Raw genomic sequence first — 17,530 nt, 5'->3', positions numbered from 1 at the left:
AGGACTATATAATAATCAGTATAGCTGTCTATGTAAAACAGTTGTAATTGAGTTAGGCTTTTTTCTTCACCAGTGTGTTTGTAATAAGAGTAGTTCTAAGGCTCAAGATGTTCTTGTATTACCTGATATATTATTTATGGCCATACTTCTTTTAACCAAAGTGATTTGCAAGCAATCCTGTGGTCCCTTATACAGTGTCTGAGGGGCCATAGTTTAGTGGGGATTCCTCCCTCACACCAACCTTGCAAGGAAGAGTTGGAGATCCAGCCCCCTTCTGCCCCCTCACAGCCAGTGTAGAAAAAACCGTGCTGGCTGACCTCTGAGGTTGGAAAAGTGACCTTGGAGAGGGAGAAAAGGGGGTGTTTCAGTGGGCAGGGAGGGGAGGAGATGGGAGAGATGAGGATATGAGCTATCCTGAGCCTTTGCCAGCCTCCTTCCCTTCCTTTCCAAAAAAGCCCCAAAGGCAAAATATGCAGGACAGGAGGGACAAGGAGGCGAAGTTCGCCTCCGCTGCTCTTCCCACCCTGTATTGGATGATCAGACACTTCCAGGTTTGGAGGCTTCCGATCGAGGGCACAATCGATAGCATTGTGCCATTAGATACTTTGTTATTCTTTATGATAATGCAAAGCTATCCCTCTTGTCTGGATGCAAGCCACAGTTAGTAATAGTGATCATGTATGTGTAGTTATGATCCCTTCTAAGTGTTTGGACTGCTGTCTAGGAGGGGCAGAATTTACAAAGTTTTAGCAAAACTGCCTAGAATACTACTTAGCTATGATCATATTTCCAGCCCTAGGACAGCTGGCAACACCGTGCCCATGAGGAAACATTCTAAATGATGTGAACAGATCCATGACAATTGAGGATCTCTGTATTGTATTACCCAAGTACCTTGCAAGCCTAGAGATAGAATGCTTTCATTTTCTCTTGTCCTAGCGAGACCTCACTACATTTCTGTCAAGAAGCACAGATATTTTTAGTAATGACTTGTTTTATCTTTAGATAGTTCACAGAATCTAATTTAGTGATAGTATGGCATCTAGAGTCTTGATTTTGCAAGTGGCTATTAATAATGACTTAAGATTTTCAGCACCTCTTACAATCAAAGAGCTAAACACTAATTATATGTCTTTGATACAAGCTTCTTTGTTACAGTTGCAGAGTAGAGCAACTCTAGTTAAGGTTGTGTCAAATTTACCCAGAAGCGGGGCGGGGGGGCTGCTTTTGTCTCTTAAGAGAATCAGAGAAGATAAATGAAAACTGGAAGAGAAACCTGAATAGCTGTATTTTTCCAAAAGATTATTAAACAGCCTTTTTTATAATCACTTTTAAGTTCTTCAGATAGTTTAGTGTGCACACCCTACTTACTCTTTGGATCTTCTGAAATTAGATCCCCATCTTTAGTCATGTTTCTTTCAAATTTTAGAGAACTCTGCATAAACAGTTTCTACAGTCTCAAGTGTGGGCATGCTTATATTTTGCTCTTAGGTTGACAAATCTCGCCAGTAGTTTCTACTGAGGACTGGCAGTCTTTATGTTACTTACTAGAAAATGTTTCCTGACCTAGGATTGGTTCTCACACTTTCTGTCTATGCACATCTGGTTTGCTTGCTTCTAGGAAGAGGCTTTCTGTGCAGCAAGCTAAACTACTACCACATGTTAAAAGTGTGCTAATGCGTGCAAAATTTTAAGACCAAGGCTACCGTGTTAATCAGAAAGTTTAGCTCCTCTACAGCAGAGCTAGCTGTGTAGCAAACACTCTTAACTCAGAGTATGTATAAATTATTCTTTAGGAATAATTTCAGGATTTGGTACGTTGCTTATTTGGAAATATCTCTCATATGTCCAGAAAAGTATGGACAAGTTGTGTTAAATACATGTCGTTTGGGGAATGAATGGCTTATGTGTGATCAAAACAATTAAAATGGTTAACATTTAAACTAAAGTGATAACTGTTAACTTGTTTTCTTTCAAAAATAAGTACCTCAAACCAAAACTCAGTCTGAGGTAGTTCTAGTAGGAAAGGTCACCACTTCTTGAGGGAGGAAAGTCAGCCAGTATTTGACATTTTGAGTCCAGTTTTAAAAATAATGGTCCTAGCTCATATTATTCAAGACTGTTGCTAATGATGAATCAAATAGCAGAGAGAACGCAGTTAAAATAAAACAAGGATGAACAGATTTCTCATGTCTCAGTATTGTTCCATGGGTGGCTCTGTCCCACGTTCTTCTCTGCCTAAGTTCCAGGCCAATTTGGAAACTTCTAAAATATCACTTCACTTCGCTTCAGACCCGGTGCACTCACATTTTGTAGCAATTTTCAGCTTCTTCTTTTCCTCTTCTTACACTTACCACTCTGCACAAGCATATATGTGTATTGATTTAAAACAATGCACAGAAGGGATTATTGATGCAGTTGTGCACATCCATGCCCAGTATCCAATGAGAAAGGGTTGTGAACTGAAAATGGAAGCAGACTACACATGCATAGTAGCCTGAACAAAGGCGGCCGGCGGGGTGGGGGTGAGGATGAAAGAATGATGGATCACTAATGCATTGATGATGCTCTGCAAACAGGATCAGATAAATTGGAACCCCAACATCTGGGGAGAATTTTAGATGGGGAGACTTTCACAAGCAGATCTAAATTTAAAATAAAAAGTCAATTCCAAGTGTCATTTAGTGTGTGTGTGTGTGTGTGTGTGTGAGAGAGAGAGAGAGAGAGATTGTAGTTTTCTAAAGACTCAGTAAGGATTAACAGGGACTTTACCATCCCTATTAAATTTTGGATAGATTTTTCTCCGAGTTTCTATCCTGTGGTAGTGAATTCAATAGTTTAACTTTGTGCTGTGTGAAGAAGTACTTCCATTTATCTGTCCTGAATCTCCCACCAATCAGCTTCATGGGATCACCCCAGGTGCTAGTATTTTGAGAGGTAGAAAAATATCTCCCTATCCACATTCTCCACACCATGCATAATTTTGTAGACCTCTATCATGTCTCCCCTTATTCGCCTTTTTTCCAAGCTAAACAATCCCAGCTATTGGAACCTCCTCTCATAAGGGAGATGTTCCAGCCCTTTGATAATTTTAGTTGCCCTTTTCTGCACTTTTTCCAGCTCTACCATATCTTTTTTTAGGTGTGGTGACCAGAACTGTACACAGTATTCCAAGTGCGGTCACACCCTAGATTTGTATAAGGTTAGTATGATATTGTCAGTTTTATTCTCAATTCCTTTACTAATTATGCCTCATATGGAGTTTGCCTTTCTTATAGCGGCCACACACTGGGTTGACACTTTCATCGAGCTGTCCACCACAACCCCAAGATCTCTTTCTTGATCGGTCACCCCTAGCTCAGATTCCATCAGGTTATACTTGAAGTTGGGATTTTTTGCCCCAACGTGCATCACTTTACACTTGCTTATAGTGGACCACATTTGCCACTTCAATACCCATTCTCCCAGACTGTAGAGATCCTTTTGGAGCTCTTCACAATCCCTCTTTGTTTTAACTACCCTAAAGAATTTGGTGTCATCCACAAACTTGGCCACTTCACTGCTCACTCATAATTGCAGATCATTTATGAACACATTGAAAAGCATTGGTCCTGGATCCCCCCTGAATCCCTTTTTCAAAATTGATGTTACATTGGCCATTTTCCAGTGCTCTGGTATAGAGGCAGATCTTAGGGACATGTTGATTAGAAGATCAGCAATTTCATATTTGAGTTTTTTGGGAACTCTGGGATGGATACCATGTGGGCCCGGTAATTTATTTGCTTTCAAATTATCAATAAGGTTGAGAACTCCATCTTTTGTCACCACTATTTGCCTCCATTCCTCAGGCTCCCTTCCTCAAAACATCAGTTCAGGCACAGGTATCAGTCCTATATCTTCTTCAGTGAAGATGGATGAAAAGAATTCATTCAGCATCTCTGCCATCTCCTTGTCCTCCTTCAGTACTCCTTTAACTCCATTGTCATCCAGTGGTCCAATTGCCTCTCTAGCTGGTTTTCTGCTTCTGATATATTTAAAGAATTCTTTAATGTTGGCCTTGATATTGTTAGCGATATGCTCCTCAAAATGCTTTTTTGCATCTCTTATTGTCTGCTTGTATTGGCTTTGTGCAAGCTTATGTTCCCTTTTGTTTTCCTTACTTGGGGAAGACTTCCATTTTCTGAAGGAAGCTCTCTTTTCTCTAATAGCTCCCTTAACACTGTTCATTAACCATAACGGTGACCTCTTGGACTTCATGCTACCTTTCCTAACCTGCAGGATACATTTTAGCTGGGGTTTTATTATTGTGGTTTTGAGTAATCTCCAAGCATTTTGAAGGGATTTAATCCTCTTGATCTCCCCTTTTAACTTCCTTTTCACAGAGAAGTTTCCTCTTTTGAAGTCAAATGTGGCTGTGTTGGACTTCCTAGGTAATTTTCCACTTAAATATATATTAAATCTGATAGCACTGTGGTCATGGTTTCCAACTGGTTCAACAACATTTACATCTCATACTAGGTCCTGGGTGGCACCACTTAAAATTAAGTCCAAGGTCGCCTCCCCTGTGGTTGGTTCCATGACCAACTGTTCTAGGGCACAATCATTTAGTGCATCGATAAATTTAACCTCTTTGCCATGACTGGAACATGCATTTATCCAGTCAATGTGGAGGTAATTGAAGTTGCCTGTTATTACAACACTTCCTTGTTTGGAGGCCTCCCTGATTTCATTTTCCATCTCAAGGTCACTCTGAGCATTCTGGTCTGGAGGAAGATTGCATGTTCCTATCACTATGTTAGTTTTGGGGTTTGGTATTGTCACCCACAGTGCTTCTGTGGAAGATCCTACCCCTTTTAGGTGTTCTAGTCCGCTTGACGCTATTTTATTTATTTTATTTATTTATTAAATTTATTAATCGCCCATCTGGCTGGTCACCCAGCCACTCTGGGTGATGTACAACACACCATAAAACAATTTAAAACAATAAAATTCTACCATAATTTTTTTTTAAAATACCCTAACCCACCCCAAATGCCTGCCTGAACAACCACGTTTTTAATGCACGACGGAAGCTCATTAAAGAGGGGGCATGATGGAGTTCCCTAGGGAGGGAGTTCCACAGAGTGGGGGCCACCACAGAAAAGGCCCTCTCCCTCGTCCCCACCAGTCTAGCTGTCCTGGCTGATGGGACAGAGAGAAGGCCATCCGAGGCTGATTTTGTTAAGCGGCCTGTCTGGTGTTGCTGGAGGCGCTCTTTAAGATAGGCTGGGCCGGAACCATATAGGGTTTTAAAGGTCAAAACCAACACCTTGAAGTTGGCCCGGAAAACAACTGTTAACCAGTGCAACTCCTTCAGCACTGGAGTGATGTGATCTCGCCGGCGGCTGCCTTTAATCAGGCGAGCCGCCGCGTTCTGTACCAGCTGCAGCTTCCGAACCGTCTTCAAGGGTAACCCCACGTAGAGCGCATTACAGTAGTCTAAACGAGAGGAAACCAGGGCATGTACTACCGATGGGAGCAGATGGTCGGGAAGGAAGGGGTGCAGCCGCCGTATCAGATGGAGTTGATACAGCGCTGTCCGGCTCACAGCTGACACCTGAGCCTCCATGGACAGCTGGGAGTCCAAAATGACCCCCAGGCTGTGGACCTGGTCTTTCAAGGGTAGCCGTACCCCATTCAACACCAGGTCAACATCCCCCAGCCTCCTCTTGTCTCCCACCAAAAGTACCTCGGTCTTGTCAGTGTTCAGCTTCAGCTTATTCCTCCCCATCCAGCCACTCACCGTCTCCAGACATTTGGACAGGGATTCTACGGCCAACCTTGGTGAAGATTTGAATGAGAGGTAGAGCTGCGTGTCATCCGCATATTGATGACACTGCACCCCAAACCTCCTGATGATAGCCCCCAGCGGCTTCACATAGATGTTAAATAGCATCGGGGAGAGGATGGAACCCTGTGGCACCCCACAAGTGAGTGGCCACGGGTCCGAAACCTCCTCTCCCAGTGCTACTCTCTGGTACCTGCCGGAGAGGAAGGACCGGAACCACCGCAATACAGTATCTCCAATGCCCAACCCCTCCAGGCGGTCCAGGAGGATACCGTGGTCAACGGTATCAAAAGCCGCTGAGAGGTCGAGGAGAACAAGGAAGGAGCATTCACCCCTATCCAGAGCCCTCCTCATATCATCCACCAAGGCAACCAAGGCCGTTTCTGTCCCATGCCCAGGCCTGAAGCCCGACTGAAATGGGTCTAGATAATCAGTTTCTTCCAAGTGTGCCTTCAGTTGCATCGCCACCACCCGCTCAATCACCTTGCCCAAAAATGGCAGATTTGAGACTGGGCGAAAGTTGTTCAGAACTTGAGGATCCAAGGAGGGCTTCTTTAAGAGCGGTCTTGTCACTGCCTCCTTGAGGGCTGATGGCATCACTCCCTCCTCAAGGGAGGTGTTCACCACCGCCTTGATCCTCTCACCCAGTCTCTCTCTGCAGCTCATAATGAGCCAAGATGGGCAAGGATCAAGTAAGCAGGTGGTCGGCCTTACAGATGAAAGCACCTTGTCCACTTCATCAGGAGGAAGAAGCTGGAACCGATCCCACAAAACTGGTTTGCCACAGGCCGCCTCTTGCTCACTAACTGTATCCACAGTGTGCAGAGTAACACACCTAATCTGATCAATTTTATCTGCAAAGTGCCTTGCCAAAGCCTCACAGGAGGCCTTAGAATGCTCCAGTGGTTCCGGAGCCACAGGACCGACCAGGCTCCGGACCACTTGGAACAGCCTCCTGGGACAGCACTCTGCAGACGCGATGGAGGCAGCATAATATTCCTTTTTTGCTGCCTTCACCGCCACGTGATAGGCTGAAGATACAGCTCTAGCCCGTGTCTGATCGTCTTTGGAGCGAGACTTCCGCCACCGGCGCTCTAGCCGTCTCACCTCCTGTTTCAGAGCTCATAACCGCGGATTGAACCATGGTGCAGTCCGAGCCCTGTTCAGGGGGAGAGGGCGTTTCGGAGCCACCCGATCTAATGCCCCAGTGATTGCGGCATTCCAGCCACCCACCAGGGTCTCGACCGAGTGGCCGTTGGCATGCCCCAGAGAATCCCCAAGCGCGTTCAGGAATCCATTTGGATCCATAAGACGCCTGGGGCGGACCATTTTAATGGGTCCTCCACCCCTGTGGAGGGGTTGTGGAACCGAGAAGTCCAACATCACCAGATAGTGATCTGACCATGACAAGGGGGTGGTGGATATACCCCCGACTTCCAGATCACTCCCCGCTTCTCCAGAAACAAACACAAGGTCTAGTGCATGACCGGCTACATGGGTGGGCCCAGTTAGAATATGGTGCAGCTCCCAGGAGGCCATGGTCTCCATGAAGTCCCGAGGTGCTCCTGTGAGGATGGCCTCCGAATGTACGTTGAAGTCCCCCAACACCAGTAAGTTAGGGGACTGTACACGCACATCAGAGACCACCTCAAGCACCTCGGCCAGGGAGTCAGTCGTGCAGCGGGGTGGACGGTACACGAGCAGAATCCCCAGACTGCCCTTCGGGCCCAACCTCCAGTACATGCACTCAGCAACCTTGGTCTCCCAGAGAGGGGGTCTGGTGAAGACCAAGGACTCTCGGTAGATAACAGCCACTCCCCCTCCCCGATCCCCAGCCCTCGGCTGCTGTGCATACGAAAATCCGGCTGGACACATGGCTGCAAGGGTTGGAGCAGCAGCCTCAGCCAGCCAGGTCTCCTGGTGTCTTTGAGGGCATAGTGTCTGTTACCTGGAAATGCTTCCATTTTTCTGATCTGAATGGTAACCCTTTTAGCTCTATTACTTCATTATTGCTTGCCTCCAATCCAGTCCATGTATTTTTAGGTTGGTTGATCAAGATCTAAACTAACTGTTTGAGATGGTGCGCATCAAAATATGTCACCAAATCTGGAATGCCCAAACCATCCAATCTGGAGTGCTTACATAGAATCTGAGACTGTCTGATTTTCTTCTGCAGCTTCATGTAGGGGTGTACAAACCCCATGATGTTTTGTGATGGGAGGTGTCACTCCCAACCCTTAGGAGTGGCTGTTGGGGATCACAAAGGACTGCAGCTAAGAGGAGGAGGTGGGAAACATGGTTCTAGTAGTAGGACATCACAGTAAAAAAAATGCTGTTTTTTCAGTGTAGCATGCAAATAATTACTATTAAATTGTTTAACTCACTAGGTCTGAATTATGCAAACTCCGGCATGACTGTTGTCTAGAGAGGGGGTAGGCAACCTTTTTGAGCCATGAGCACAATTGTCAATTTGAGGAAACTGATCTGGACACCACCACAAAATGGCTGCCATGGGAGACATGGCTAGTCACAAAGGACAAGTAACCTGCCCAGAATACAAGGCAGAGGTGGGGTCTGAGCCCCAACACATTAAACAACTCCTTTGAGCCCATGGTTTTCAGCACAACAGAAGCCTATTTCACAGCAATCCTAGCTGCTGATAAGAAAAAGAGTATGTTTTTTAAAGTGGGAGGTAGAGCACCTTGGCGGGCACCAAGATAGGTGCCACAGGCACATGGGTGCCCACGAGCACCACGTTGCCTACCCCTGGTCTAGAGGAAAGCACAGTTGTCTTCCAACATAGTTATGAATAACATTAAGACTGAGAAACAGAAAATAGATTCAGTGGCCCTAGGCAACAGAAATGTTAAAAGACTTAAGAAAAACATTATTAGAAAAAGTTGTAATCTGTTGGGTCAGTGGTTACAAAAGATAAATGTCACACTTGGTTATGGTTAAAGAATATTACTGCACCTGTGAGAAATAGACACTCAATTTGGAGCTCACTGTGTTTCCATGTATGCTGAAAAACACAGGCTCTGATCCAGTTAGCTCTCTTATTCATGCCCTGGTTTTGTGCATGTACAACAGCATGGCTTAGGTCTGTTTTTAGCAGCATATCCCTGTGTTGCATTGGAAGTTCCTCTCCTCCCCATCTTTTTCAGAGGGAGCTTCCAATACACTGCAAAGGGACTATTTGAGCAAAGAATGTAAAAGCACCACTCTGTACACTCTTTGTTATATACTTCCCCAGTGGTGTTTCGAGGTACCTCTAACTGGGAGCACTAATGACTTTTTGCTTTATTGAAATATAGGTCTTAAGTGTGTGACTAGAACACAGTTTACGTGTTACGGTGTGTGCATGTGCGCGTATGTAAATCCTTCTTAGGAACAAGTGTCAAGCCTATGTGCTTCCTCCTTGCCCCTCCCATCATGTGTGAGGTTTGGTGCTGCTACCCTGGTGACATAAATCTGCAGTTTCTTGTTATGTCTGAAATGGGGAACGTGGTTTAATGTCTGTTTACTAACCAGGACATTAAATCACAGTTTGATTCTGCTTTAAGGTCCGGGTTAGTCAACCTACATTATAACACAATTCCCTGGGATTTAATTTTAAGCAGGACCATAGTGCCAAAATTGACATGTGAGGGAGGAAGGGGAGGGGCTAGGGAGGAGTGTGAGGGACATTTTCTAACATGGCTGTTTTGATAGTTTCTATGTCATACCTATTTATAGCAAACTGCTGTTCTGAATTGGCTCCATTTTCCTCATGAACTGTATTTCATCAGCCATTACTTCTTTGTGGTCTCTGTGACTCACACATATGGGTTATGTGCCTATGCAGGATAGTCATTCAGAACATTCTAGAGCTGAACAGAACTTAGGCAGGAGTCCCGCCCACCCTTGTGAGCATGCTCAGGGCATGGCTCCTGCCTGCCTCTCAGTTTCTTTTGTCCACTGCAGCGCTTAGCAACATATGGAACATTCTCCGCCTCACGGCTATTATAGTACAAACATTGTTTTATCATCCTCTCTTGGGATGCTGGGCCATCTCCTCTCCTTTTTCTCTTTCCTTTCTTTCCTATTTTCTCTGAGTTCTGTTCTTCTCTTTTGGCTTTCGCCCCTCTGGGGCGCATGAATTCCAGTGGCTTCTTCAAAAAGTGTACTTACTGCAGCAGGAAGATACTGTTAACAGATACTCCTACTGTTTTCTCTGCCTCAGAGAGGACCACAGGGTTGGCTGTTGTAGCAACTGCCAGGCCTTTATTAAACAGGCCAGATGAAACAGAACGATGTGTCTTCATACCCTCCTGTGAGAATGATGCCCTCAAGGTAGCAGATACAGCTGCACTGAATCGGCTTCTGCATACCACCTCATCCTCCATTTGGAAAAAGCCGTCTCTGGCCCTCTCGCAACTTATTGCAGGGCCCCCACCCATGAAAAGCACTGTAGGGCTATTGTCTCTGGTATTGGAAATGCCAGCCCTTACTTCAGCATTGGCTGTGGCTGCAACTTTGGACCAAATGGCAGCCCAGCTCAGAACTGAACCATTGGTACCAACAGTCAAGACTGATAAAGGCAAACCAACCAAATCCCAAAGCAAATGCCCTGCTAATGCCCAGGTACCGGGATCAAAGAACAAAAAGAAAAAGACCACCCGCAGGATCGAGTTAGAAGACGGCCCAATGATTACACATCAAGACAGCTACCCTTGATACAGATGGTTCCATAACCTCTCTTCCAGTCACTGACACCAATTCTGGAGAAGCTGCAATTTCCACAGGATCATGGTTCCCCAGATGACATCCAGTGTATCGGGTTGGTATCAGAGGGCGAATCCATGGAGCGTTTCTCCTGGAACTGTGCCAGCATGTTCCTCAGGACTGTTCTCCATGTAGGGAAAGATGCCCTAGATACCAAGAGACTTCACCAGCTTCCTCAGCTTCTTTGGGGAGCTTCCCCTAACATCACTATGATAAGTCATGGGACAGTCTGTGTCAGCCACAGACACGCTTCCTTCAGTAGATCTCCATACTGCTGCAAGGACCTCTCTGCCAAGACAACACCATTCCTCTTCCTGGTGGTATCATGACTACAGGGACAAAAGCAGCTGTCATTACCCACTTCGCCACCAACAATTTCATTCCTCTCATATGGAATGATCAGGGGAACTTCCCACCCATGACTCACACGGTATCCAAACCATCTGATGCACATCTACCTCAGACTACTCTGGCTTCTAAATTTACTACTTTACCACTCACTCTCCACCCTCCTCTTCCAGCCAACCTCTTCCAGTATGTGATCCTACCAAAATTCCCAGAATCGATGCTACCGGGTGCCACACCCCAATCCCCAACAACAGCTCCACAGACTAAAACATCATCAGTTACTAACCCAGAAACACCTGCCATCCCGCACTCTAAAGGATTGCTCTTCAAGACAGGATGATTATTGTTCTGACTCGTCCTCACCATCATATGTAGTGGCTTCAAAGTCCTCACCAGATGCTACTATGGGAGATCAAATCTCTCTTTCTGCATTGGACAACGTCAGGCCATATGCAGAGCAGATACTGGGAATGGCAAAATCCTTGGGACTAGAGATAAAAGCTCCACCAGTCCTGGTCATGGACCTGGTTTTTAAGAGGGTACAGCTGGACTTAGCTCCCCCAGTAACTATTCCATGCTCCCAACACTCTTTCATGTCATTAAGCAGTCATGGTTAAAACCTCCTATGGTCCCCCCATGTCTAGAAAGATAGAAAATCTATATAGGGTTCAAGAAGTAGACTGTACTTTCCTCTTTAAATTCCCCACTCCTAACTCCATAACTGTGAAAGCATCCCAATCCGAAAATAACCCCCCCTACTCTGCTCCTAGCAACACAGGGGAGAAAACTAGATTCAGTGGAGAATAGAATGTACTCCACCACAGCTCTAGCTCGTCAAGTAGCCAACTATGAGGTTTGCATGGCAGCCTTGTCGTGGTGCTGGAGCTTAAGCACCTCAGTGACGTCATGAGCTAAACCATGAAGGGACACCTAAGACGGGAAGGTCATGGCAGAGAGGTCAGACTAAATACGATCCCTGGGGAAGGAAACGGCAACCCACCCCAGTATTCTTGCCATGAAAACTAAATGGATCAGTACAACCAGAGATATGTCGGTATACCATCGGAAGATGGGACTCCCAGGTCGGAAGATGGTCAAAATGCTACTGGGGAGGAACAGAGGATAAGTCCAACTAGCCCCAGATGTGATAACGCAGCTAGCTCAAAGCCGAAAGGATGGCTAGCAGCCGATGGTGCTGGTGGTGAACGACAAATCCAGTGTTCTAAAGATCAACACACCATAGAAACCTGGAATGTAAGATCTGTGAGCCAGGGCAAATTGGATGTGGTTATTGGGGAGATATCAAGATTAAATATAGACATTTTGGGTGTCAGTGACCTGAAATGGACTGGAATGGGCCACTTCACATCAGATGACCACCAGATCTACTACTGTGGACAAGAGGACCACAGAAGAAATGGAGTAGCCTTCATAATTAATAATGAAGTGGCTAAAGCAGTGCTTGGATACAATCCAAAAAATGATAGAATGATCTCAATTCGAAGTAAGGGTAAACCATTTAACATCACAGTGATCCAAATATATGCCCCAACCACAGATGCTGAAGAAGCAGATCAGTTCTATGAGGAGCTGCAGCACCTACTGGATAGTACACCAAACAAAGATGTTATTTTCATTATAGGAGACTGGAATGCTAAGGTGGGTAGTCAAACAACACCTGGAATTACAGGCAAGCATGGTCTAGGAGAACAAAATGAAGCAGGACATAGGCTGATAGAATTTTGCCAAGGCAACTCACTGTGCATAACAAACACTCTCTTCCAACAACCTAAGAGACGACTTTATACATGGACTTCACCAGACAGTCGACACCGAAATCAGATTGACTACATCCTTTGTAGCCAAAGGTGGCGGACATCTATGCAGTTTGTAAAAACCAAGACCTAGAGCTGATTGTAGTTCAGATCATGAACTTCTTACTGCACAATTTAGAATCAGACTCAAGAGAATAGGGAAGACCCACAGATCAGTTAGATATGAGCTCACTAATATTCCTAATGAATATGCAGTGGAGGTGAAGAATAGATTTAAGGGACTAGATTTAGTAGACAGGGTCCCAGAAGAACTATGGACAGAAGTTCGCAACATTGTTCAGGAGGCGGCAACAAAAAACGTCCCAAAGAAAAGAAAACCAAGAAGGCAAGATGGCTGTCTGCTGAGACACTGGAAGTAGCCCAAGAAAGAAGGAAAGCAAAAGGCAACAGCGATAGGGGGAGATATGCCCAATTCAACGCAAAATTCCAGAGGTTAGCCAGAAGAGATAAGGAATTATTTTTAAACAAGCAATGCACGGAAGCGGAAGAAGATAATAGAATAGGAAGGACAAGAGACCTGTTCCAGAAAATTAGAAACATCGGAGGTAAATTTCAGGCAAAAATGGGTATGATCAAAAACAAAGATGGCAAGGAACAGAAGCAGAAGAGATCAAGAAAAGGTGGCAACAATATATGGAAGATCTGTATAGGAAGGATAATAATATCGGGGACAGTTTTGACGGTGTGGTCAGTGAGCTAGAGCCAGACATCCTGAAGAGTGAGGTTGAATGGGCCTTAAGAAACATTGCTAATAACAAGGCAGCAGGAGATGACGGTATCTCAGCTGAACTGTTTAAAATCTTGCACAGTGATGCTGTCAAGGTGATGCATGCCATATGCCAGCAAATTTGGAAAATACAAGAATGGCCAACAGATTGGAAAAAATCAACTTATATCTCCATACCAAAAAAGGGAAGCACCAAAGAATGTTCCAACTATCGAACAGTGGCACTTATTTCATATGCCAGTATGGTAATGCTCAAGATCTTGCAAGGTAGACTCCAGCAATTCATGGAACGAAAATTGCCAGATGTACAAGCTGGGTTTCGAAAAGGCAGAGGAACTAGAGACCAAATTGCCAATATCCGCTGGATAATGGAGAAAGCCAGGGATTTTCAGAAAAACATCTATTTCTGTTTTATTGACTATTCTGAAGCCTCTGACTGTGTGGATCATCACAAACTGTGGCAAGTTCTTGGTGGTCTGGGGATACCAAGTCATCTTGTCTGCCTCCTGAGGAATCTGTATAACGACCAAGTAGCAACGGTAAGAACAGACCACGGAACAACGGACTGGTTTAAGATTGGGAAAGGAGAACGGCAGGGTTGTATACTCTCACTCTACCTATTCAACCTGTATGCAGAACACATCATGCGACGTGCTGGGCTTGATGACGCCAAGGCTGGAGTTAAAATCGCCGGAAGAAACATTAACAATCTCCGATATGCAGATGATACCACTTTGATGGCTGAAAGCGAGGAGGAGCTGAGGAGCCTCATGACGAAGGTGAAAGAAGAAAGTGCAAAAGCTGGGTTGCAGTTCAACCTCAAAAAAACCAAGATTATGGCAACCAGCTTGATTGATAACTGGCAAATAGAGGGAGAAAACGTGGAGGCAGTGACAGACTTTGTCTTTCTAGGCGCAAAAATTACTGCAGACGCTGACTGCAGCCAGGAAATCAGAAGACGTTTACTTCTTGGGAGGACAGCAATGACAAATCTTGATAAAATAGTGAAGAGCAGAGACATCACACTGACAACAAAGGTCCGCATAGTTCAAGCAATGGTATTCCCTGTAGTAACCTATGGCTGTGAGAGCTGGACCATAAGGAAGGCTGAGCAAAGGAAGATAGATGCTTTTGAACTGTGGTGCTGGAGGAAAATTCTGAGAGTGCCTTGGACTGCAAGAATATCAAACCAGTCCATCCTCCAGGAAATAAAGCCAGACTGCTCCCTTGTGGGAATGATCTTAAAGGCAAAACTGAAGTACTTTGGCCACATCATGAGAAGACAGGATACCCTGGAGAAGATGCTGATGCTGGGGAAAGTGGAAGGCAAAAAGAAGAGGGGCCGACCAAGGGCAAGATGGATGGATGATATTCTGGAGGTGACGGACTCGGCCTTGGGAGCTGGGGGTGGTGATGGCTGACAGGAAGCTCTGGCATGAGCTGGTCCATGAAGTCACGAAGAGTCGGAAGCAACTGAACGAATAAACAACAATAACAACATGGCAGCCTACCAGCAGTTTCTCTGGGAGAAAGCAGTGACCTTTTTGACCACCTTCTGGAAGACGTAAAAAACCTGGCAATTATTTTTCAGGCCAAACCTCATAGACTTGCAGGCTAATGAATCAACACAGCTTGCCATATGATTGACTGCAGCTCCAAAGCTATGGCAGCCACCATATCATTACAACACCGCATAAGAGCCATGCTGGATCAGACGAAGGGTCCATCTAGTCCAGCATTCTGTTCACACAGCAGCCAACCATGTCTGGCTTTGTACAGCAGGACGTCACCTGGAAGCTAGATCAAGAATGGAGGACCTTCCATTCGACAGCGAAGGCCTCTTCGACATGTCCAGAGGCAAAACTTTGGACCATGTCTATAAAATGAAGAAATTCTGCATGAAAGATGGGAATGGGATCCCAGTCTTCTTTGGCCTCTACAAATCTACCACGTCTATACTGGCAATGCCAGTAGTCAGCTCAGCTTTGAACAGACCCTCCAAACCAAGTGCATACACCTCCTTTCAATCTAGGTGATCCTTTCAGGGCAAATGCTGCCAGTCTGCACAGGGCAAACATCCTGATCTATCCAAACATCATCTTTGACTCTCACAGGGGGTCCTGATTACCAGCCCTGTCTCAGACAAGCAGACTCAGACCTTTCCTAGCTGCTTCAGAATACATTACTGCTGATATGTGGGTACGTATCATTACTTGAGGTTATGCCACCAAGTTTGAAGACGCACTTCCCATAGGAGTCTTCTGCTCCACTCATCCTACTTCATTTCTCAGAATAGAAATTGCCTTACTTTTATGTAAGGGTGCTATAAAGAAAATCACCCCACTCTTAAGATCACCATTTTTTTCTCCAGAAACTTCACAGTCCCCAAGAAAGATGGAGGTCTTCAGCCTATACTCGATCTTTGGGATGTCTACAGCTACATCTGCACAAAGAAGTTTTAAATGACTACCCTCTTCTCCATCCTTCCCCTACTACGTCAGGGACAGTGGTTCACTACAATAGACCTTCACTTATTTTCATATCCCTGTTCACCATGCCTCACATCATTTTCTCAGGTTTGCCTTGAGCAACAAACTCTTCCAGTTCAATGTTCTCCCATTCACGCCAAGGTTCCTTATGAAGTGTATGGCAGTAGTGGCACACCTGAGACTACAAGGAATTGTCATATTTTGATATATAGATGACTGGCTCTTTGTAGCTCCTTCATCCCACCTTCTCAGGGCCAGCATTACCATAGCTCTATCTCTCCTAGAATCCCTCAGCCTACAGGTCAACAAGGAAAAGTCCTGCCTAATCCTGTCTCAAACATGGCAGTTTATAGGGGCACTTCTTGACTCCACTTGGGCTCATGCCTATCTGCCCACAGACGGAGCAGGCACACTAAGGCATCTTGCATGCAAGGTGAAAGTACCAAGCAATCACCATCCAGTGCTTCCTCGGCCTCATGGCTGCAACCATAGTGGTAACCTTTCTAGCACATCTCTGTATGAGAGCACTGTAATCATGGTTCTTCCAAGCCTCCATCCCAGAGAAGGACCCCAAAACTCACCTAGTCTTCCTGTTCTGGTCCGGTATTCTCTAGGCTGGTGGATGGCCTCAAATCACCTTTTACGGAGACTCAGCTTTCAACCTGTTTGCCCATTACTGACAGTGACCACACGCATGTCTCTTGTTGGCTGGGGGGCTCACTGTCATTCACTCTAGGTCAAGGGGCTGTGGTCTTAGCAGGAAAGAACCCTACACATCAATCAGCTTGAACTGCTTGTAGTCACAAATCACACATCTCTGGACAGTCTCTGTCCAAATCGCCCCAGACAACATTGTAGTCATCTTTTATATCAACAAACAAGGTGAAACAAAGTATGTGGTCATTCATTGAGGGCCATAGTATCCTCCACTGCATTCCTCAAGGGTATTCTGCTTCCACAGCTGTGCAGTGCTGCAACGTAGGCTCAACTGTCTATACATCAAGACTTGTGCAGATGCAGCCTTTGACAGGGCAGTTCTTTCTATAGTTTTGGTGTGATTTCTCCCTCCTCAGATAAGTCTTTTGCTTTTCAGTCACCCATATGTATGAGTCGCAGAGACCACGAAGATAAAGGACAGGTTGCTTACCTGTAACTGTGGTTCTTTCAGTGGTCATCTGTGAACTCACACAACCCACCCTCCTCCCTGCTTCGATGCCTTACCTTCTTTATTCCTCCACTGTGGCAGATTTGGAACTGAGAGGCAGGTGGGAGCCGTGCCCTGAGTGTGCGCAGAGGGGGTGGATTGGACTCCCACCGGAACTCTGTTCAGCTCTAGAACGTTCCGAATGACTGTTCTGTGCAGGTGCAAACCTAGATATATTCAAAGATGACCACTCAGAGAACCATAGTTACAGGTAGGTAACATGTCCTTACAGTGCCTACATAACTAGTTTATAGTATGTTAATAGGGCATAATATTTTTATACAGAACAGTTTCCATTTTAGTTGCTTATAGTTCACAAACCTATTTTAGTTTAGT

At 45.3% G+C, this 17,530-nt stretch overlaps 1 protein-coding gene across 19 annotated transcripts in view; it reads left to right on the top strand.

Annotated features, from left to right (window-relative positions):
• The window catches only part of GPHN (gephyrin), a 483,693-nt gene that overhangs the window by 48,174 nt on the left and 417,989 nt on the right, over positions 1-17,530 (top strand). For 2 of the 19 annotated variants that reach the window (XM_084849028.1, XM_084849014.1), the window contains exon 2: positions 3,142-3,202. The exons of the other annotated variants lie outside the window; for them this stretch is intronic. The gene's annotated coding sequence lies outside the window, so the exon portion shown is untranslated. The remainder of the gene's footprint in view (positions 1-3,141; positions 3,203-17,530) is intronic. 19 annotated transcript variants of the gene reach the window in all.

The sequence above is a fragment of the Heloderma suspectum genome, chromosome 1 (assembly GCF_057233095.1).
Source record: "Heloderma suspectum isolate Gila_16-S chromosome 1, 16-S_ref, whole genome shotgun sequence".
Lineage (NCBI taxonomy): Eukaryota > Metazoa > Chordata > Lepidosauria > Squamata > Helodermatidae > Heloderma > Heloderma suspectum.
The sequence above is the reverse complement of the archived record's forward strand: the minus strand, read 5'-3'. Positions and strand labels throughout refer to the sequence as shown.